This window comes from Acomys russatus, chromosome 9 (genome assembly GCF_903995435.1).
Source record: "Acomys russatus chromosome 9, mAcoRus1.1, whole genome shotgun sequence".
Lineage (NCBI taxonomy): Eukaryota > Metazoa > Chordata > Mammalia > Rodentia > Muridae > Acomys > Acomys russatus.
In genome coordinates this window covers 24,626,956-24,651,794 of record NC_067145.1, presented here as the reverse complement: position 1 = coordinate 24,651,794, position 24,839 = coordinate 24,626,956, and the positions used below count along the sequence as shown (strand labels likewise).

At 40.0% G+C, this 24,839-nt stretch overlaps 1 protein-coding gene and 1 pseudogene across 4 annotated transcripts in view; one reads left to right on the top strand and one right to left on the bottom strand.

Moving 5' to 3' along the window:
- Ctnnd2 (catenin delta 2) overlaps positions 1–24,839 on the bottom strand; it is an 843,915-nt gene that overhangs the window by 561,718 nt on the left and 257,358 nt on the right. The window contains exon 1 of one of the 4 annotated variants that reach the window (XM_051151021.1): positions 9,425–9,765. The exons of the other annotated variants lie outside the window; for them this stretch is intronic. The gene's annotated coding sequence lies outside the window, so the exon portion shown is untranslated. Of the gene's footprint in view, positions 1–9,424; positions 9,766–24,839 lie in introns of those variants that run through there. 4 annotated transcript variants of the gene reach the window in all.
- LOC127193792 (guanine nucleotide-binding protein G(I)/G(S)/G(O) subunit gamma-5-like) lies at positions 19,461–19,741 on the top strand (annotated as a pseudogene).

Here is a 24,839-nt window from a genome sequence, read left to right as displayed (position 1 = left end):
ACTTGACTCTTACACAGGTTCTGAAGATTGCATTTATTTCCACATGTCCTCAAAGCAAACACTTTATTTACTATCTCTCAAGCCTGGGATTTTCAGAGTCTACACAAGTGAACTTCAGGTTATCCTTATCACTATAGGCATGGGGCCTTTACTGTGTCGTGGTTATTTTATGAGGATGGCATCTAGAAGATCATATAGTCCATTTTCCTTGGAGGTTACCAAGAAGAGCTCCTCAACTCCACCAAGTGTCAGCCTTGATCACCAAAGTCACAGTGTTCGTTCTTGGCAGATTCAGATGAGTGATTCTGACTTTGACTTCCATTCCATCTGCTGCCAGATTTACTACAGCAGCAAGCTGACTCTTATGCTCATAGCATGCATTCCTGAACTGGGAAAGCCCTGCATCTTCAGTGCCTGAGATGGGGCACTTCGTCTTCATCATGGTTTGTACAGGTCCTCCCATACTTGCCACATCTGTTGTCTTTCTTGTGTTTTGATTCCATTTACCTCACTTTGTCAACCTTGAACAGTTCACATATTATTCCAGACATGACATGACAAGTGTGGAGTACATAAGTACCAACAGTTGCCTTACCATCCCAATTGGGAACCCATTGGAATAACTTGTGTTAATATGAGTTTTCATAACTTTGGTAAGTACTTGTGTATGAAATCTCAATTCAATTAAGCTATTCTTCATAACCTTCTGTTGAACTGGACATCTCTACCCTGTATAGCTTGTAGTTGATAACTTTGGGTCTAAAAACAGTTTAATATCTTCATTGTTACTCCATAGCTTTTAGCATTTTGTGTTCTTCTCAAAAAGCAGCTGTATCTTATATATATATATATATATATATATATATATATATATATATATATATATATATTGTCTATCACATGCTTGTGTTTATTTTGACGACACTGGTTCAATTCTTTGATGACAGATTTAAATAGAAAGTGCACAGCTCATTGGTTTCTGACACTCCCTTTCATACCAATAATGATTCATAATCAGTACAACACCGTGATACATAAACACATACCCAGTTCGCTTCATTTTCACACAAAGGTCAGTGGGAACTGAATGGGTTTCTAGCATGTGCACAGAGTGCACTGTGCTGTCAACATTGTCTTAGTGGTCCGCTAGCTACAGAAAGGCAGGCAGCTGTAACCTCATCGGTAAGCAACAAGCAAATGTTGTGAATACACAAGTGTATGACAAATCTCTGCAGAGGCCTCAATTCAGACTGTGTTTAACACAGAGAGGCTTGGGAGGACAAATACCTAAATTCTTTCTATGGCTTGTCTCTTGTACCTCGGATTGAAGATTGGAATGTTATCTTCCCTGTTTCATGTGAGCTGGCCAACTCAGCCTGGGAACAGCAGCTGTCCCTAGACCAAGGAATACACAAGCACCCCACGGAGCATGGGCGTAAAGGTTCAAACCTATATTTACAAGTATTGCTTTTTTTTATACGTTAAAAGACTAGGCTATTTTCTGACATGTATATTTTGATAGAGTGGAGCATTTTTCTTCTGTAGAGCTCAGTGAGCACAGAATACACATTCTACCTGAAACATCCAAGGGTGAAACTAAGAGGAAGAGGATGAACTCAGTCCTGATAGGACTTGATGAGCTGGGGTGGGTAGGTAGGGTGGCTCCCCCTTTCTGAGGAATAGAGGAAGGGGATGGGGCAGAGAAGGTGGGACTGGGAGAAGAGGAGGGAGGAGGCTATGCCTAGGATGTAAAGTGAATAAATAAAGAAAACAACAAACAAAACAAAAACAAAGGCCGGGGAGGGGGGAGGAGTGGCTGTCAAATCACGGGCGGGAAGAAACTGGACCAGGGACTCAGGTGACAGTTCACCTGAGCCAGTGTGACTTGCTTAGCCACAGCTAAAATATACTTTCCAGACTTGCACTGGGGAGCCCCACAGGACAGACAACAAAATCCTACTCATTTATAAGGGATCATAGAATGGGAGCTTTTAATTCTGCAGTTATGGAAAGGGAGGTGGAGAGGGATTAGATGACTAGACTATGCAGTTTGAAAGCACACATGGGACATAACCAAAGAAAAGAAAATGAAGTAAAGCTAATACCAGAGCTGGTTCTAACCCAGTCTCAAACTATATATATATATATATATATATATATATATATATATATATATATATATATATATATATATATATATATATATTTTTTTTTTTTTTTTTTTTTGCCAATAGGGAGGCCAACAAGTAAAGGAAGAAAAAAGCAAAACAAAAACCAAAGAAAGAAAACGGAAGAAACTGGAGGGCGCAGAGACGAGCTCTCAGCCTCCACTTTGCCGCCCGACCGGTGTTCTGCAAGAGCGGAAAGCATTAATCACGGTACAGTAACAGGGTTTGTGAAGGTCACTAAACTCAGCTGCTGTCTTCATGGAGAATGTTCATCTAATTTGAGACTCCTGTATCACCAGCATTCAAAGACAAACAAACAAAAACAAACAAACGAACGAACAAAAAACCCTATAAAGCATCTACATTGTTCAATGCAAGCAACATATTACCACAGCATTGAAATGGAAGTTTACTACTCCTAAGTGCAAATGAATGGCCCTGAGCCATCACGTGTGCTCACGACTGGTCAACTATAGCACACGATACACCCGAGTTTGCAAAGCAATTCAATGAGGTCCAGGCCAAGACAGACAGCTCCTAACAGTACAGACCCCTCAGACCCCTTAGACAAATGGGCATGGGATGTCAGGGTCACCACCCCCAGTAAACTCACTGTCTCTTTAATCCCTTCGCGTCTCCACCTCTGTAGTTAAGCTTTTGATTTTTTTTTTTTTTCAGAAGTACTCCATGGTAATGTGTACACATCAATCTTCAACCTCGGCAACTCAATTTAATTACATTTAACAACTCAACACTGAATATAGTATCTCTTGAAGAAACTCCATTAATGCTGATGAAAATTACCAGAAATTGGTTCAGAAGAGCAGGAAGGCTTGAGATGGAGTGAGCAGATGCAATTCATAATGAGGTTATGTGTGACTAATGAGGAAGCTGTGCAATAAGTAATCCTACCCAGAGCTTCTCTTCTTATAGGGACATGCACTGTAGGGTCACAGCCTGTGTCTAAAATGGAGGTGACACTGTCAGCAGGCAAAAAGCCGATATCATCTATTTGCTCTATATCTAAACAATCAGACAGGTGACAAACAGAAGAATGGGAGGATACAAGGGACGGGATAACAATTGAGATGTAATATGAATAAATTAATAAAATATATTTTTTTAGAAAGAGCTTCTGTTTTTTAAGAATTGAAAACATTGTGGCTGAGAGTTTTGCCTGCATGTGTGTATGTACGACGTGTGAGCTTGGAACTCACAGAGGTCAGAAGAAGACATCAGATCCCAGAAACTGGAGTTAGATATGGTTGTGTGTGTGCTGGGAAATGAACCTGCGTCTTCTGCAAGAGCAACAAGTGCTCTTAACCACTAAGCCGTGCCATGGGCCACAGAATTATCACTTTATAAAAACAAAATTAAAAAAATGTGGTGAGTTGAATGAGAATGACCTTCATGGGCTCATATTTGAAAAGCTGTCCTCCAGTTGTGGAACTGTTGGAAGGGTTAGGAGGCGTGGCCTTGTGAGAAGAGGTGTGTCACTAGGAGTGTGAGGTTCCAAATGCTCCAGCTCTGCAGCTGCCTGCCAGCCGCCACACTCCTCACCATGATGGAGTCTTTAAGCCTCTGAAACGGTAAGGCTCCAATAAATGCAATAAGCTCTTCCTGCTACAAGTTTCCTTATACATAGTATCTTAGCCCAGCAGTAGAAAAGTAACTATCGTAAAAAGCAAATAAGATCAACCTGAGCTTCAAAAGTCATGCGCTAATTCTGCATTTTTATTCCTAGGAAAAAATAACTCATATTTCTGCATAATACATACACAGTGGAAAGCATATTGTATAATTAGGCACAATGTCATGTTTATCAACTTCCCAGGGCTTGCAGTTTATTTCAAAATGATTTATGCTGAGTAGAATCAAATATATCAAATGTAGGTTAGAGAGGTGCCTCATTAGTTAAAGGAACTTGCTCCTCTTGCAGAGAACCCAGTCAAGTTCCATTTCCAGCACCCACACTGGGCAACTCACAACTCCAGGAGATCCAACTCCCTCCTGCACTCTGAGGGCCCCTGTGTCCAGGCATGCTCATTTACACACAGACAACACATTACACACATAGTTAAAAATAAACATATATAGAATAAAGACTTTGTGTATTCTCACTAAAAGTCTACCTGATGACACACAGTGTGGAAGAGGGACCCTCATCTAGTCATGATGCCTTAGCTGAGGGTACGTCAGTATCAGCAATGGCCACTTTCTCTCTCACAAGACAGACTATTGGGTTGCAAGTGATAACCTTGAACATTCACTACTTGCTTTGTTTGTAAAGAATCTAGAAAAAGAAGCAGAACACTGTGTTTAGGGAGTATACATACTTCTCATTCGACAAATATGCTGAGCAAAGATAAAGATGATGAAATGGGGGGAAAAATCAGACATAAAGTATATATTCTAAATGGAGAAAACAGTGAATGTCTTAGTTATGTTTTCTGTCGCTGTGATGAAACACCATGAGCAAAAAGTAAGGTGAGGAGAAAAGAGCTTGCTTCTTTGGCTTACATGCCCACATTGTAGTCCATCAACGAAGGAATCCATGACAGGAACTCAACAGGGCAGAAACTTGGAGGCAGGAGCTGATACAGAGGCCATGGAGGGAGGGGTGATGCTTACTGGCTTATGCCCTTTTGCTTGCTCAGCCTGATTTCTTATAGAACCCAGGACCACCAGCCCAGGAGTGGCTCCACCCATAATCAGCTGGTCTCTCCTGCATCAACCACTAATTAAGAAAATGCTTTATTGGTTTCTCAGAAAATTGGGAATAGTGCTACCTCAAGACCCAGCTATACTACTCCCGAGCATATACCAAAAAGATGCTCCACCAAACTACAAGGAAACTTGCTCAACTATGTTCATAGCAGCTTCATTCGTATAGCCAGAAACTGAAAACAACCCAGATGCTCCTCAACCAAAGAATGGATAAAGAAACTGTGATACATTTATGCAATGAGATACTATTCAGCTATTAAAAACAAGGACATCTTGAAATTTGCAGGAAAGTGGATGGAACTGGATATTCTGAATGAGGTAATCCAAGCTCCAAAACACATGCATGGTATATGCTCCGGTATAACTGGACATTAGCCATAAAGTACAGGAAACGATGCTGCAATCCACAGACCCACAGAAGATAAGTAACAAGAAGGGCCCAAGGGGGAATCCATGAATATCCCTCAGGAAGGGAAATAAAATAGGCACTAGAGGTGGATGGAGGGAAGGAACTGGATAGGAGAGAGGATGGAGAGAGGGGCAGAGGTGGGGATTAGGAGTAGGGAGAGCAGGGGAGAGGGGGCCCAGGTGAGAGAATGAAAATCAGAGGTGTGAGGGGCATGTCTGGGGTTTGCCAGAGACCTGGGATAAGGGACAGCCCAGGGAGTCTATAGGGGTCACCTAGAGGAGACTCCTAGGAGTTGGGGATAGGGAGTTATGGAGTCAGAAGTGGCCACCTCCTGTAGTCAGGCAGGACTTACATTGGAGGGCTAAGGACAGGACACCAACCCACCCACAAAACCTTCAACCCAAAATGTGTCCTGCCTACAAGATGTACAGGGACAAAGATGGAGCAAAGATGGAAGGGAATGGCTGACCAAAGACTGGCCCTACTTGAGACCCATGCCATGGGAGAGAACCAATCTCTGACACTATTAATGTTACTCTGCTTTGCTTGTAGAGGGATCCTAGCATAACTCCTCTGCAAGGCTTCACCCAGCAGCTGATGGAAACAGATGAAGAAACCTACAGCCAAACTTTAGATGGAGCTTGGGGAGTCCCACTGAAGAGTTGAGGGGAATGATTGAGGGAGCCAGAGGGCTTGAGAACTCCACAAGAAGACCTACGGAGTCAACTCAACTGGGCACATAGGGGGTTCACAGAGACTGAACCACCAACAAAAGAGCATGCATGGACTGGTCCTATGCTTATGTAGTAGATGCATAGCTTAGTCTCATGTAGATTCCACTACAAATGAAACGGGGCTCCTCTCTGACTCTAATGCCTGCTTTTGGATCCCATTCCCCTAACTGGGCTGTCTTATCTGGCCTCAGGAAGAGACTGCTGGGACTTAATGTGACAGGGTGGCTTAGTACCCATGGGGGACCTTGCCCTTGTCTGAGGAGAAGGAGAGGGGAGTATCAGAGAAGAGTGGATGTTAGAGGATTAGGGGAAGAGAGAGGGCAGCAGTCAGGATGTAAGGTGAACAAATAAATAAAAATTAAAAAAAAAAAAGCAAGCAAGCTGGATTTTATGGAGGCATTTACTCATTTGAGGTTCCCTCCTTTCAGATAATTCTAGCCTGGGTCAAGCTGACATAAAAACAACCCAGAACAGTGACCAAGCCAGAAACTAGTGTAAAGTGTGACCTGAAGCAAAGGTAAAGGACAGTAACTCAGGAAAAGTGGGATGTCAGGGAAGAAACATAACCAGGATGCTCTAAAGCAAACCCAGGGAAACAGGAACAGACATGTGCAGAGACTGAGAGGGGAAGGCAGAACAATGTGGGCACAAGGCTTGAGAAGGGGAGCTGGGATGGCTCGGCAAACCAAACTGCCAAAGCAGAGGCCGAGGGCTGAGAGCATACTCTGCCCAGCAAACCCTGTGAGAAGGGGAAGCAAACGGGGATCAGGGTCTCAGGACCTGGGAAGGGCGAGGAAGCAGCTGGGGGACCACGGAAGCCTTTTTTCAACTCATAAATAGTCCCGTTCTGCTCTCTTTGGAGTGGTAAGATGAAAAGTTTTAACCTTTTTGTAGGCTTTGGTAGGCATCTATCTGGGAATAATTTTTTACTGACATTTATTAACAGTTATTTTGTGCAGGTCACCCTACCACGTCAGTGTTCCTAGTTCTCATACCTGCATCTCGTCCAAATGCTTACTTCTTGGACCCCAGAGAACACTTTACCCATTTGGAGTTTCCTACTGTATTTAAACACAGCGAGGAGTTCAAAATAAATGTGTTAAATATAAGGTGTTACAAAATATACAGATGACTAAAGAACTGCAGACATTACTAACTGGAGGAACGTAAAAGCCTTAGTTTTAAGCTGGCCCAAACAGTTTTGGTCAGACTTTCCAGCCAGGACTCTCAGCCTGGCAGAGCCAGGCCACTTGAATCAGATGATCTGTGACCGTCAAGCAAATGGTGCTTTTATACAAGTGAAATTGTCTCATTCTTTTTTTTTTTTTTTTTTTTTAATTGTGTAGCTAACATTTAGAAACAAAACTGCACAGATAGCATTTTTCAGCTTGGCATTTGGAAAGCCTCATTGCTTATTTTCTTTTTGAATTACATTCAAATCTTCTTATGCTTTCAGAGGCCGGGGACTTTATTTTGTGTCTTTCACTGCATCTAACTGATATAGAAACTTGCATTTAAAGTACTGCTCAAATCACTTTCTCATATCAAATACCTAAGCTAGGTAACATGGGGGAAGTAGACAGCCATACTATCTAATTTGTTAGCTTAAAATTAACTATTTGGTTACTCACATGTATTGCGTCACACAGTATGTAGGTGTATAGTCATCTAAAATGGACTGCATTGATTTCAAAAGTGTGTGTCTATCATGTGTTCCTAAAGTTAAGCTTCACTGGCAATTACCTTAATATTTTGGTAATATTATTAAATAATGATCAATGCAGAACATATTGCAAAAGGTTAAAGTCTTCCGGAATCCCCACTCCTTTCAGTTTATTATTGAAGCCCTGGGGAATCCAATCAAAGGCCTTGTGAATGCCAGGCAGTTGCCCTGCCACTGAGCCACATCTCCAACTTTTAAAGAACTATTTTCAAACCACTCAGCGAAGTTTATGTTCACATCTTACAAGCAAAATGTCTTCTTAAGCCTAATATGATTAGAACAAACTACACGTTTTAATTCAATGAGATATTGAGCTAAAGGAACAGCTTCAGAGTGTGTGCAATCTTTCCTTGTGAGCATCTTTGAAATAAAACCCATCCGAGGGTGGGCAATTAAAATTTGATGAAGTGAAACTACCAGCATTTTAGTAAAGTTTTAATGTGTCTACCAGGAGCCTTCCCATAAAAAAAATTCAATGTCATATTTAGATCAATATTATAATTCTTTATCTTAGCATCTTAGTATCTACATTAAAGAAGTTGTTTAGAATCCCCTGGAACAGATAACTAATTCCAGGAACTGATCATGACACAACCATAACTGGTATCATTGATCTGAAATCATTTCCTTTTACCATGAAATGCGACTCAGAAATACTTCAGTTTTAAAGACAAAAGTGTAAGTGTTTCCTGACGAGGTTACTTCAGTCACAATTTTATACTATACACGTGAGCCACAGATGTGACAATCTTAATGTCTGGTTCCAACTGGCAGATTGTCAGGACGCTGATCATCGTCACATGTCATCACATGTCTTTCTGGTCTGCTCTTAATTGCTGCCATAACCTGTTAGAGTTTCGAACACTTTTTAAACCACTGTGGTAAAGCTGCTGAAATCTGAAGCCAGTGCCAGTTTGGGGCACCAATATGTTCAGTGGACTATTTGAATCACAACAAAGTGGAGACACTTGCATAGTAATGGCTTTCTATAATTATGGGATGCATGCATCCTATTTATACCTGCACCATTTAAAATAATCATAAACATGTGATTATGGTGCTGTGGTTTTAATGTAAAACTCACTGAGAACCAAACAACCTCTGCTAAGAAAGGGATGCCAAGCAACATGTGCGTGGCCCACTGTGCTGGTTCTTGCATTTACTTCACATAGTTATACTAGTTTTTACCCATAGTTTTTATTCCCTATGGATATTTTCTTTCTAGCTTATTTACTTAAAGAAAAATTTTAATGAGATCAAGCTCCCAAATAAAATCACATTTCTTAATAAATTAAAACTTTTGACTTGAACAACCCTAACTTCCATGAATTCTAAAGCATGCATCTATGACACAGCAAGTTTTGCTAGAAACAATCGTTGAAAAGACACCATCATTGGTGCGGATGGAAGTCGCAGAGCAGATCTCACAATCACTTTCTGTTTAGTTCCCTCACTCGGCTCTCCCGAGGTCAGTGTTCGTACACTGAATAAACCACCCATTGTGAAGGTCAGAAATGAATTCTTCCTATCATATATACTTAAACATGACTCTCACTCTGCAGTTATGAAACTTGACAATCATCGCAAAATACCACAACTAACAACGAATGCATTGGAAAGTCAAATGAGGTTAGTTTATTTTTTTTTTAATCGTTTCTTTTACCTTTGCTGGACTTTTGGAAATAAAATATCCTTTAGAACTTGAACACAGTGGTGTAGGCAGGCAAGTCCACCAGTCCCAAAGACGAACAGGATTACTTCACCTTCTTACCCCAGACACAGAACGGGCTGTTCCAGGCTTTACACCCACCTGCTCCTCCCTCCTGGAAAGAAGGCTAAGAGCAAGCAGAGGGGCTCAAAAACCAAGAAGTCAAAGAAAAACACTCCGGAAAAAAAGTCAGGATGTTGAATTTCCACAGTTTAATTTCTGCTTCCACTAGTTAATGGTGTAAAGAGAAAGCAAAGCAAGAAGCATCAGATAGCGCAAGCCTAGTGGTGGCTGTCTTAAGAGAAAAAGGAACAGAGTTCAGCCAGGCACAAAGGTCTCCATGGCAACAGTGAATTTAGACCCCCACCGGCATTATTTATGCAACATTTCATCACAAAAGGACCCTCCCACTAGCCAGCCCAGCAAATCCTAGCTTTCTACTCTTCTTTTCCTTTGCCCCAGATTTGTACCTGCATTCTTAGCTATCCTTATCTAAATCTGAAGAAACAGAGCGAACAAATACAGCATCAACCCGAAAGCAGAGATCATAAAATAAGATTCTCAAACCAATTGTAGCTGTTGGCTCCTGGATGAATTAAAAAGCAAGCTCGCACCTACCTCATATTATAGGCAGCACAGTGTTGGTTTCAAAGATGGACAGTTGCTGGGGGTAAACTCGTGCTTACTCTCATAATTTTTATTTTTGAAATGAGGTTACAATTCAAAAGGAGAATAAAATGAGGCAAAAATCAAAGGCACACACCAGGCACACAGAAAAGAGACTTGTCTAGTTTTTCACTTCAGGGCTACATTTTATACAGTGGTATAATCTTCCACCCACCATAGCTATTGTATACCTCAAACAGAAACTTAGTCTCTCAATTTTAAAGTCACAGCTTCACAAACAAATTCTGCAGTTTTAAAACATTTTTAAAAATTTAACTGAGGACCAAACTAGTAGCAGGTCAACTCCATGACTAGATTCAAAGAAAGTTGTTGGAGAACACAACCCTATTTAATGAGGTTGCTGTGAACACACGCAGACTTCGATTTTGTAATTGCAGACAACTATTAGCCAGAGATCAGGATAATGTTGGTTGGAGTATAAAACAATATTTCCAGTACCCATCTCACAGATACTCTATTTGATGTCAGTTCACACAAGCACTGGTGGTATCTCGGTTATTTTTCTATTGCTATAATAAAACATCATGAGCAAGGCAAGTTTTAAAAGAAAGCATTTAAGTTTGGGCTTAGGGTTTCAGAGGGCTGCTGTCCATGACCATCCTGACAGGAAACATGGCATTAGGCAAGCAGGCATGCTGTTGGAACAGTGGTTGAGAGTTTACATCTTGAGACACGTCCACGAAGCAGATGGCTCACTGAGAATGGCATGGCTTTCTGAAACTTCAAAGCCTGCCCTGGATGACACACCTCCTCCAACAAGCTCACACCAGTGGGGACCACGTACTCAAACAAGCCACAGAGGCCCTTCTCACTTAAACTATAACACATAGCAACCTTGTAAGGTGAATGCAAGCTTACTAAAACATCAAAACTTGAGAGATTGTTAGGTGAGCAAAGGACTTGCAAAAGCAGAAAGTCTCGGGTTTGAATTCCCACAACTCATGTTAAGTCAAGTGGGGTGCGAACGCGTGCCTATAATGCCAGCGATAATCCCAAGGGGGGGGGAAGGTGAAGACAGTTGTAAACTTTTTGAAAGTTTACAGGCCAACAATAAAGACAGTCTGTCCCAAACAAGGTGGGAGGTAAGGATTCACATCTAAAGCTATGGCTGACATCCACATGGGTGCTACGCACCTATGTGCCACCTCTCTCTGTCTCTCTCTGAGTGTCTCTGCCTCTGTCTCTGTCTCTCTCTCTCTCTCTCACACACACACACACACACACACAATCTTACACACACATCTCAAAGATATTGCATATGCACTTCCCATACATACATCACACATGCACATAAAAACAACAACAACAACAACAACTAAGGCTGTGGATATAGCTCAGGCAGTAAAGTACCTTGACTACCAAGAACAAAGACATAAATTATAAGTCCAAGAACCAGGTTTTTAAAAGCCAGGAATGTTATAATTGTTATAGAACTGTTTTGGGGAGGTGATGGCAATTTAATCTCTTGGCTTATTGGCAGCTAGCCTAGTTTAGTTAGCTAACTTTATGTCAATGAGAAACTGTCTCAAATAAAAAGGAAAACAAAACATTACCTGAAAAACACACAGCAGAGGCTTTCCCTGAGGGTTCTACAGTCATAGATGCATACTTGTGCATGCACACACATACATATATTCACATACACACACTCAGACACACATATACACATAAATGTATTTACTCATACACAAACTCTCACATAATACGTACATAGATACATACATACATACATACATACACACACACACACACACACACACACACACACACACACACTTTCAAGACTGGAAGATAAATTAGTTGAGAACACTTTACTAGCCATCAAGGCTCTGAATTTAAAGCCCCAAGGTGTCCCCATGGAAAAAAAAAAAGAAAAAAAAAAAAGAAAAAAAAATCCAACAGAATCAACCAATATCAAATTTCATACATTATGGTGACGTGGTAGGCCTCAGATTCCCACTCCAATTTCTATAGCGTTTTAACATAATTGCATGTCTAAATCTATATTTCTCATCTCACTTTAACTCTTGATTTATTTTGTCCTGTTTTCAAGAAAGTTTTCCAAAAAGGGTCCATGCGTGAGTCTATTGGAGATGGTTTTCTATTAATGCCCCTCACATGATCCAGACAGGAAGGATCCGTGAATGGTAGGTGATTGGCACTTCCACTCTCTGCGAAAATATTTCTGGGATCCTGCCCAGTTTGGTAGGTATGGATTCAGAAATATGCACTTTAACTCTCAAGCAATTCAGAGGAAATCATGCAGATGCTTTCCAACACTGAACACAGCAAAAAGATGTGCAAAGCGGAGACATTTCCTGACTGTAAACAAACTATCCAGGTGAGGAATGTTGTAACTGCTGATGGGATTTTTTCCAGACATGTCTTTTCAGTACATATTTCCTTCTTTTTTGGATGTTTTGTGTGTGTGTGTGTGTGTGTGTGTGTGTGTGTGTGTGTGTGTGTGAGAGAGAGAGAGAGAGAGAGAGAGAGATTCTCCTGCTCCCTACTCTATTTTCCTGTCTTTCCCTATTTCTCCACTATTCATTGTTTCTCTTGAAGCTTGAGAAGGTTTCACTGGGACAATGGCCTTATTACTTGTCTCTCTATTCTATTTTCCAAGAGTTCAGGTGGCCTTTTCATACCTTGCCTTACATCAACTTTAATTTATATTTTCATGATTTTAAAACGAGTTAGGCTATAACACAGAGCATAGTTAGCCTTCTCCTATAGTCCTTGGGAGTAATGATTTGGTCCGGGGATATAATTTCTGGACCTTTTGCATATCGTTAAATCTCTTTTTCCTTTGATTTATTTCTCCTTTTAAAATTTATAGCACCAACACAGTTATATTTAAAACCTTTTATATTTCAGGAATCACATTACAGAAACTTTATCTTAGCTGAGTTTTGTAACGGCAGGTCAGGAAGGGAAGGGTGTGGCGGGCAGGACTAACAGGTCAGGAAGGGAAGGGTGTGGCAGGCAGGACTAACAAACAGGTCAGGAATGGAAGGGCATGGTGGACAAGGGAAGCAGCTGTCAGCCAATGCTTTAGCTTTTGTGCCACCCTCAGTTCTAGTCCTAACCCCCAACAGGACATTGTTGCCCTGGGGCGTGACCTGAGGCTCCCAGCCACTTGTGTCCCTCTCTTCACATCTTTATAACTTGGCATTCCCGCTGAAGATTCAAGTTAGGAGTCTAAGCTCCTCCTCCTCATACTCTGTCCTTGTCTGCTCCTCTCCTCCTTTGTAAATTAACTATACACTATGTTATCAGGGAAGACACACCTAAACTCAGCATATTGATTCCAGGAATACTCTGTTTCTAGCATGATTACAAAAGCAATTTTATACTCTCACCAATATTTTGGCATTTGGTTCTTTGCGGTGTTCACAAAAACGAAATAGAATGAAATTAAACTTGTGAGATTGCAAACAAAAAATTTTTAAATGGTTTAAGGTAAATCTTAGACACACATAATTAATATTTGCTTGTGAAAAATTCAGCATAGCTTGCAACTTAAAAACAAAACAACACGAAACCTTTAGGGGCTGAAGATACAGTGACATGGCAGAGGCCCCATTCAGTGTACACACAGTGTTCTATAATATGCACGCCAATATTCCCAGACTCACTCACTCTGATGCTACCAACAGTCTGTATGCTACAGTTCTGTTGTGTCTCATTACTATAATAGACACAGAAGGGCATGTGTGCCCAGTGGATTACTACTCAAAAAAGAAAACACATCAGCAGAAGCCACATTTGATATCAAGACTGAGTCTAGACAAACAGTGAGCTAGCTGCTCTTTGTGGCTTAGGGACTTTTATATTTGTGTATTACACATGGAAATGGAGCTGCAGGAGAGGTAGGATGGACACAGGTAAGTTAGCAGTGAATATAGTCAACGTATATGATATACTCGAATGAAAATGTCTTCATCAAACCCATCACTATGAACAATGAATACATGCTAATCAAATTATTTTTATAAATACAAGATTACTCAGTCACACTAAACACTTAGTATTTCTAAGTTTGAGGATGCTCCAAGACACATTCTCAAGAGTTAAAATCCATAGCAAACACTCCATAAACACCAATCCACTGAAGACATTGACATCTCAACTTATATTAGAAATTATATCATACCACTTTTGACTTCGAGTACTGAAGACTAACAATATCTTAACATTTTTTAAAATTTTTTAAAATTTTTATTTATTTATTTATTTTATTAATATATTCTTGTTACATCTCAATGGTTATCCCATCCCTTGTATCCTCCCATTCTTCCCTCCCTCCCATTTTCCCATTATTCCCCTCCCTTATGACTGTGACTGAGGGGGACTTCCTCCCCCTGTATATGCTCATAGGGTATCAAGTCTCTTCTTGGCAACCTGCTGTCCTTCCTCTGAGTGCCACCAGGTCTCCCCCTCCAGGGGACATGGTCAAATGTGAGGCACCAGAGTACGTGAGAAAATCATATCACACTCTCCACTCAACTGTGGAGAATGTTCTGGCCATTGGCTAGATCTGGGAAGGGTTTTAAAGTTTACCGCCTGTATTGTCCTTGGCTGGTGCCTTCGTTTGAGCGGGACCCCTGGAGAATAGCAAAATAAAAGGATCCAGAGGGTCCTAGAAACCTACAAGTAGAACACTTTTAAGTCCCAAGTTACTTTCAATGCTAGAGTTTTGGAGGCTGTACCAGGAATGTGCATTTGAAAAATGGAAGCATTGTTTGGCTGCTAAACAGTGATGATTTACTAAACATTATAGCCTCAGAGATTTTCAGCAGTATCACTGAAAAGAAAATGACTTTTTAATCGTTTAAAAAGTAAAAGCAGTACGCAAAGGTAGAGGAAAACATGCAATACAGGATCATTAATTTAAAAAAGTAATTCGGTAGGCTGTGGCCTTCTCATACTGTGACAGATGCAAAGGTATAGTTAGTGACTTGGCTGTGTTTATCTTCTAATAGTAAAGGCAGGTGGGAAGGGAGGCAACACAAACACAGAAAGCTCTGACATTATACACAGGTGGCTTCGTAGTGATTTGCAGGTAAGTGTCAGACGAGCATGTACATCTTCTACTTAATGACACTTTTGATATTCCCATGAATCCTCTTCAAACTCACATCTTTCCATAAATTTTGTCTCTTCATTTTTGTGAGAATAAGCATTCCAATATAAGAGCCTATAATTCTACGTATTATCCTTCCAACATCTAAGTAACAGAATGGCATGCGGTGGACAGTCAAATTACTGAGTCTGCCTTCCAAGGGCAATGGAGAAACTCCAGCATGGAGATGTTTCGGCAGTTAAATAACAGCGAGGAGTAACAGCTTTGGAAGTAGCTCGGCCTTCCCTGTGAGGGCCTGCAGTTATCTCTGCTCCACGGCCAAAGCAAATTGTAGGAGGGTGGCAAAGGGAAGAAAGGAGAAACAGAAGAGGAAGGGAGCTGCAAACAGGGCTGGACTTCTTCTGCCTGGGATGTGGCAGTGACAGCTTCTCACATAAAACCAGAACCCCAGTGCTGTCTCTGCCTCCCTCTGTCAAACCATGGAAGCTCGTTAGGCACAAAAAGCAAGCCTCTTGATTGAGAGACTAGAAATGCACACCCCCATGCACTAGCTCATACTGTCAATCCGATATAAACTTGAACTCTGTCACAAGGAATGCAGAGAACTGTAAATCCCAGTAATCAAATGTGTTCTGGTTACTACTTGCTCCATCATGATATCTAGCAAATTACACTCCCTCCTTCAGTTTAACTCAAAGTAAAGCTCCAGTAATGACAGATTAGGACCAAACAGCTTTAGTTGCAGCTCTCCATCCTGGCATGAAACTAATTTCACTGTTTTAGAAGCATTCTGAGTTTCTCAAGCAGGATGTTAATCTGACCGTCCTTGGCATTCCTGATGTTGTAAATAATTATTCTATGAAATCCATGACTTATGTCTTGGGGAAAAGTAGAATTTGGAAATTAGAAATCTTTATGCTACATCCTGAGAGCAAGGACAGCACACTTGCAAATGCATTAATTAATAAGAGGTATAATAATAATAATAATAATAATAATAATAATAATAATAATAATAATAATAATGTAACAATAATTAGCACCATGGCCCTGCTGGGTTTGCTCTCAATATATATTTTCCCCCAAATAATAGAAATAAAACAAATGTAGGATTTCCATTTGTAAAGGAGTCTCTCTCCCTGTCTCTTTCTCCTTCTCTGACACATACACACACAGAAGAAAGCAATGTGTCTTAAGTTACGAAAGACAAGTTTCACCACGGTATAAAACTGGATGGATGAAGTCTACCATATTGTTCTCTTTTTATGTCTAACATGTATGCTTAACACATTACCTTTGGAGAAATAATTCAGCTCATTTGATTGCTAAGAATTGCATTAATCTCCCAACATGAAAAACTTGTTTAAGTTTCTGTACACTTAGTTCACGTCTTTATCCTTACATTCTTCTAACATTTATATAAAATGGCGATCATGAATAATACCCCGTCCAAACAGAGTGAACCCCGTTTCTTTGGTTGGATTTATGTATTATGCCGTTGCCCTTGGCGGAGGCGCCAGAGGAATACCAATAAGAAAATGCACATGACTAAGCATTTTAAGTTCTTCACACAATGTGCTTGGCTAAGACACCAGCTAAATAGACTACTTGAAAACTATTTTTGCATGCAGGCACACACACAAGAACCTACAGCAAGATGAAAGAAACCAATAGAAGGTTTTAAAAGGAGTATGAATAAATTCTTAAAAACACAGTGTCACTCAACATTTCAAATCATACTTATACAAATATGTGCGTACGATTATTCTTGGTAGGTTACGCAATACTTGCATAGTATCACACTATTCCAACATGGATGCTGGGACAGTTTGCCCTCTATCCGAAGAGTTAACTTGCATGTTGGCTAGGTGTGGAGTGCTGTAGTGACAGTGTGTAGTCATTAAGGTAAAGAAATACACTGGGCCAGGCTGGCTCATTACAACAACTATTTCTGTAATTATTGAACTTTAGTATTCTCTTTATGCTTTAGCTCGATGGTCTGTAGTTTAAAAAAAATCAATAACACCATCAAGTTGGTTTATCATCAATCCTTCATGGGTTGTACTCTGTTATATTTCTTCTCAGTAGTGAAGATCAACATTTAAGTACACGGTCTTAGAGTAGGATTAGCTGTGTGTGGAGTAGATTAGGGCACTAAACTCAACAGGACCGAACTAATTTGTAATCAAATAAATTTGGAGTGGGGTTATGGTTCAGCAGGTGCAGTCCTTGCCGCAGAAACATGAAGACATGAGATACTCATGAAATGAAAATATTTTATGTAGGTGAAATGAGATTTCATGAAGCTATTATGTAGGCACTCCTCAGCGTCTACTCCTCAGCTAGGTCCTGGTGGCATACATCTGTGACCCTAGTGCTGGGGTGGAGAGAGGGAGGTGGACTCCATTAGCATGTAGGATAGCCAATGCAGCTGATCAGTAAGCTTTGAATTATGTGAAAGACCCTGTCACAAAGAAAAAAGAAAGCAAGATAGAGAAACAATGGTGAAAGATATCCCTATGTCAACTTCCGCCTTGCACATGGGCCTGAACTGGTAAGCAGGTATCCCCGACACCAACAGAGAATGGATTTTGCTCATAATGTGGCAGCAGCACTCTATACTATGCTAAAACGAATCACAACAGGAGCAGAACATTGCTATTTGTTGATGTATTTATTGCATTTTCCTTTATGAATGCTGAAGCCTTTTCTATAACACTCTGAATGTGTCTTTCTTCATTCCTGAAAATGTCACACAAGTCTAAGATACCAGAAGCCATAAATGCTTGCCAAAAGTCAAGCTGGTTCTAGAATTAATATTGAATTATTCAAGGTAAGAATCCTCCTTTTCTAATTCTTAAAAGTTATTTTTTACATATACATTTATCTTATCACACATATACACAATAAACTCATACAGCAAGAAGAAGCACGAAACAATCAGGAATTACATACATGTTACACTCATAGTGTTTTGGATGTTTATATTTGGCAACCTCGAAGAAAACATTTTTCCCGTCTTGGTACATCTAAAATTCTGAGTGTAAATCAGTATCTATCATATCTCATCTTTACCAACTTAAAACATCTATCTATGCCTAAAAACATCTTAACCCCTAAACACCTAAGCTTAATTGTAAAACTAAACTATCTGGTCTTCAACCCCATGAGAGACTTGTGAAGGAATAAAATTAATTATATGAGTAGACATGGAGCGCAGGTTGGCAGCTTCCCAAATGAGAAGATGACAGAGACAGTTTACCGCCCGATCACCCAAATTTATCTATAATGTTGGATCATTATATTCAGCCTTCTGGCTGAATATATCTGACAGACATTTGTGAGGCAGGAACTATTGAGGACTTGCTCACCCTGTCTTGGCAGAGTTTGGCTGTCAACTCTGCCTGTGTCCAAGCTTGCCGATTTTTAGGCCGAATTCTGTCTGTGGTAGAAATGATAAATAATTTGCCCAATGGCCTGTTTGCCACAATTGAAGCCATCTCCATAAGGAGGTTCTCTGATTCTCATCATTCTCTTTGAGGTAGACTGGGTATTGCCAAGAGTTAACCAGTCTTATTATCAAGGAATCTTTAAAACAACAAAAACCTCTTTCAATGCCATATTCTGTATGTCTCTGAAGCTTTTGAAGATCTTATCTATTTTACCTCTATTCTATAAAGGCTCCTAAATACTCAAGTCTGCCCCTTTACATCTTCAGTACAAATGAGAATGGAATGATTTCTTGGCATTTCAGAACTACTTTCATACAACAAAGGAGTAGGCGAAAAAATAAGGGTTATTTAACTCCGTTCGTTCATGCTATGCCTTCTAACTCTTGGTCTGACTTTATACTAAGTAGGACCAAGTCTATAAGATGAGTTATTTACATATGAACATCCTGGACCAAAAATTATCTAAAGAAGAGCAAAGCCAAGAAAAGCCAGTTTTCAACTTAGGTAATTTTCCTGGATAAGAAGAGAGAAGAGTAACTTACCTCCTGTGCTACTGAAAGTGCGTGTGTACACACCTGTTCATAGGATAGGTAATAGCTGGGTTTGAGTTATATCAAAACAGCAGCTTAGGTATAACATGGGACATCACTTATTTTATGCTTACATTCCAGTAAAGCATGTTATGGTCTCATTTCATCAATGAGGAAAGAGATTCTGTGACCAAAAAAGTTTTCCTGACTGATGAGTTGGCATGGCTATCCTGAGCACCATGTACGGTTCTTGTAGCATCACCACCATGAAGAAGGTGGTTCAGCAGCTCCGGCTGGATGCGTGGCTCAACTGCGTGAAGGTTCCAGGCAGCTGCAGGCTTGAAACAGTTCTGCCTGCAGAATGCTCAACAGGACCCTCTTCTGACTCAAGTGCCTTCAAGTACAAATCCCTTTAGAGCCCAGAAAGTCTGGCCCTTCTTGTAGTCATATATCTCAAGGTTTCTCAAACCGCCTTTCATGAGCCAGTGAACATTCAAGAAAACTAAAATTGAAGTCTGTACAAAAGCATCTCTATAACATGTGCCGTGACATACAGTCTTTCACTTGTCAGTCCTTAACCTTAAACTCTCTGAATTTTCCTGTATTTCTATTTCACAAGGTTTAGCTATGGTATTTACACTGGATGCAGCCTACAATAAAACAGCGTGCAAAATAATTTTTCCCACATCTCACAGACTTTTAAGTGGCAGAAGCTACATTTGAATTTAACAGCCCGTTAGTGACCTGTGCTCCGTTATGACGCCTTCAGTCTGTCTCCCAGGAATCACACCGCAGAAGCACTGCATTATGCCTTTAAAATGTTTACACCATACTTAAGGCTCAAACCTCCCACTCCTCTTCCCTCTGAACACAAAACACAGTTATGGTGAAATCTCCAGTTCCATCCAAGTCAGCCAAGTTCCTCGGGAATGCGCACCCTGTGGCTGACTCCGTTCCCATGTATCCACTAAGCAATTCCTCATCAGACATGATTTCCTCAGTCACTTTCGACACAGTGAAAGCCCATACCACACCCCAGAACTGAAAATACTATAGCTTGACTGCATTTGAATGGTGCAGTTATACTTTCTTAAATAAAAGGAAACACATCTCTCCTTCCTTTACAATAAGCCTCCTGTGGAAAGGTTTACAAATTGAGGACAGAGAGGCATTGTCCACATGTTAGTCCTTTAAAAGTAGGACTGAGGATGAGGAACTGAAAAATCTGTTAATGCGCATAAAACATTGTGAAAAGTCCGGGTTTCAATCAAAACCAGTAGGTGCCTTTACTGCACTACTATCTGTTAATGACTTGCTTAAAACAAAACAAAAAAAAATCAAAATCCAAAAAACCCACCATCGACAACAACAAATCCTAAACTAAATACCATCAAAAGGAAGTGTCTCAAAAACAAAATATACAGGTCAGTCTGCCTTGCAAGTTAGGGTGCTACAGTTTCCGCAAAACTGGGAGGAAATATGTTAAAGAAGAGTTGTCCATCCAGGAGGTTTCATATACAGCAGACATTTTACCTCTAATAAATCTTTTACAACACTTGTATGCTTTCAAGTTTTTAACACAGAAAGATTCATGTTTTTAACTTTTTAATATGCACTTATTCATGATGTATATGCGCTTTATGTGGAAGTGGGGAGTGACATAAGCTATGGCACACATGCCGGGTTTTGACGCAGACCAGAGCGAGACTGTGCCAACTGTCCATGGGGCTGGGGCTGGTGACTGTGCTCATGTAGAGGACACAGAGTCTCTGAGGACTTCACCTGATCCATACACATACACTCAAGGCTTCCTTGGCTCCCCACAGAGTACAGCTCTGTTACTTTCAGGGCAACTAGACCTGTCACTTGGGACGTTTTATCGTGTAGCCCTGTATGTAGCCACAGGCATGTCTTAAAGCACTTCATCTCCGAAATGAAAGGGCAAGGGAAGATCATGTGATGCTTCTGTTGGTGTATGTACAAAAAAGAACCGTTGTCAACATATTTTATGTGCTTGTAATACTATCTGATAACTTTGGATTATTTTAGTGATGAGAAGAGGAACATAGACTCGGTCATCTGCTCTCTTGAGAGCTGTGCTCTGTGCCCCGGCACCTAAAGGTGGGAGATTTCCATGCTCTTTTGTTGGCATTTTCTTTTTATCCAGGGGATACGTCAGTCACACAATGAGGCATTCCAGTGAAGAATCAGTTTGATATGAATCAAGTATCTCTACTTTTTTCTTTTATTTTTTATTACTTTATTCATATTACATCTAAATTTTTATCCCCTTGCTTGTCTCCTCCCATTCCTCCCTCCCTCCCTCTTTCTCCCTATTCCCCTCCCATAGGTCTGTGACAGAAGAGAACCTCCTCCCTCACCATAGGGTCACAGACTATCAAGTCTCATCTTGGTAACCTTCCTATTCTTTCTCTGAGTGCTACCAGACCAAACCTCCCCACTGGACTCTAGGTGAGAGAAGTATACAAGAATAGGGAAATAGAAGGATCCAGAGAGTCTTAGACCCCAACAAGAAGAACATCATGATGGGTGGGTCTGGACCCAGGGGAGTCTGCTCAAGCTACTGCACTAACCAAAGACAATACATACAGTAAATATTGAACCCCTACTGTGATCTAGCCAAGGGACAGGACGTTATGCATGGCCGTATGGAGAGTGGGGACTGACTCTGACAAGTATAGCTACTTTTGGGATGTCTCAAATACTGACACTGTTTCTTTCTGTGAACTACAGCCATAAGTACAGATCTGAGCTGAAGTGATCTATGATTGAAACGTGTGACTCAGCTTTCCTCATCTGATATCGCTGGATGTCCAAGACAGCCAATGAGGTACTTATTGTCTATGCATATATATGCTACTATGGAACAACCAGGAACCTGGGACTTTTATTATGTACTGCACAGGGGGAAGACTTAAAAACATGCATATACATAATATATTAAAAACATGCATATACATAATATATTAAAAACATGCATATACATAATATATTGTTTATGTAGGCTGCATCATTTATGAAAAGTACTCAATGACTTTTTGAGGGACAAAGAAGCTAAAAATAGCTTATGTATAATAAAAATAGCTTATGTATAATATATCCCAAATTTTTTTCTATATGTAAGTTGACTATGTCTTGTGCTTTGTTTTTGAAAGTAGGAAAAATATGTCAACAAGTGAACACATAAGTGCATGCATCTTTTAAAATGAGGACAAGCTCAAGACATTTTTACTTCAAAATGACTGAGTAGAGCATTTTCCGACAGTGACACTACTAACTAAAGGCTTGATCTGGAAAAAAAAAAAAAAGTCAGCAATTGCCAAGGCACGAAATGAGAACACTGATGGAGAAAAATTCACGGGGAGCACGTGGACAGGCACGTGGACAGGCAGACGCTGTGACGGCGCTGCCAGCACTTGTTTGCTGATGCCACTGGAAGCCCAGATTCAGCCTGGAACAAGTGAACAAACATAAAGAAACGTATGCCAAGTGGCTATTGTTTTCCTAATCTTCCACACAGACATAGATACACTTTAAAGCAACTCATCTCTGATATTAATGTTTAACTAGAGAATATGTAATATTGTGCTCTGATATGTACACATCAGAACATGTAAGAACACATTTCACATATTCATAATATTGACCAATATGTAATTAGTAACTATAGAAAATTCATTTCACAAGTGATTCCTTTTATCCATTACAGCATGGCAGCTACTTTCGAGCATATGAACTAATAAAAATGATCATTTTGTTATCCCTGCTATTTGTACTGATGATTTCTTTCATCACTATAGACAAAAAAAATGACATATTGTTTTATGTGAATTTTACTTTTTGTAGAAAAAAAATTTTCCTAAAACATTATGTTGATAACTGAAACATATTTTATTTAGGTTATTAAAAATAAAAATTAGATTTAAATTTTAATGTAATCTGTTTGAAGATTCCTAATCATTTAAATTTTATTTAAATGATTTTATTAGATTTAATTGAAAATATTTAATTCTTTATTTCTTAGAACTCATTACGATTTTAGGAAATTACAATTTTCTAAATGAGAAAATATATCATTATGATAATACTTAAATATAGCTCGTGACTCATGGTTTACTAAGTGATTTGAAATAAATCATCACTTGATATTCTTAATAATCTTTCAGGGAGTTATTAATATCTAAAACTAGAACATTATTAATATAATAGCAATATGCTAATTTATACCACCACAGCATTTTCTTTTATTGAAAATAAATTCTTTTCTCATACAATACATCTCAACCACAGTTTCCTCTCTCTCTCCAGACCTCTCATATCCTCCCTGTCTCCCCCATACCCCAGATCTCCTCCCTACTAATTCCCTTCAGAAAAAAAACAGGCCTCTAAGAGACAATCATCAAACATGACAAAACAAAACACATTAAGACAAGGCAAAGGCCCTCAGCTTGAGGCTAGACCAGGCAAACCAACAGGAGGAAAAGAGCCCCAGGACCAGAGCAGGCAATAGTCATAGGCACACCAGGCCCTACTGTTAGGAGTCACCCAAGAACATGGAGCAAACAGCGAGAACATATGCCTCAGGGCCCTGTGCAGACCAATCACCACAGCACTCTTATTTGGGAACTTGTTTCCAGGCTAATTACAGAAAATGCCCAGGCATCTAAAAATATACCTGTCTGCTTACTGAGAACACACTTAGTTACTATTATATATTATATCATTTCCCAGCTGCGTCCAAGTTCATATTCCACAGATATTCCTAAAGAGAATTTCTGCAGAGTGCAAAGGGAGCCCCTTTCTTCTAGTGACCTGTGTCTCAAAGTTTCAGACAGGCAGCAAGGATCTTCTAAGACTTGAGACATACAGAAAACACTAAAAGAGTCTGCTTCTCTGCTTACAAAAGATAAAAACATTTCTCTTTTGATCCATGTTGCTACTATAAAGGGCATCACCATAATAATTTAACTTTTAATTCTGGGATTTGCTCACAACAATGCCCCCTGTTTCTGTATCAATCTAGTCATACTGAGAAATTATGGGGAGAAGTGTATGTGAGTTATTTATTTTCATTGTTAGTACCAAAAACGGTTTCATGGTTTTTTGTTTTTTGTTTTTTCTTTTTTTGTCATCTGGAAAGATCTGGAAATTTAAAGCAACACAAAAGAATATTTCTTTTTGGGCAAGTTCCCCTGGGCCATGTGTCAGTACGCATAATAATCACAATGACACTCCATAGTGCTATTCAAACACTTTCCTGGCAGTAGCAGCAAGAAACAAGGCCACTGCCCTTTGGCCACAGAGGCCAGAGTGTCTCTCCCAGTCATCAGTCCAGATGGAGGAGTGACACGCTAAGCCACTGGGAACACTAATGGAATAGACGTATATACGAAATTCAGAAAGGAGCAAGAAACCAGCGCACAAATCCACTTTCTTTTTAAATGCTGAAATAAAAATTACTGAACCAAAGCGCTGACTTCTCACTTGCCAGACTGATAGTATTACGATACACTGAATGACGATCTTTGCACATCAGCGAGAGGATGAATCTGGTACATTACATCACAGGAAATGCTAATCCTTCCTTGGAGTATCTT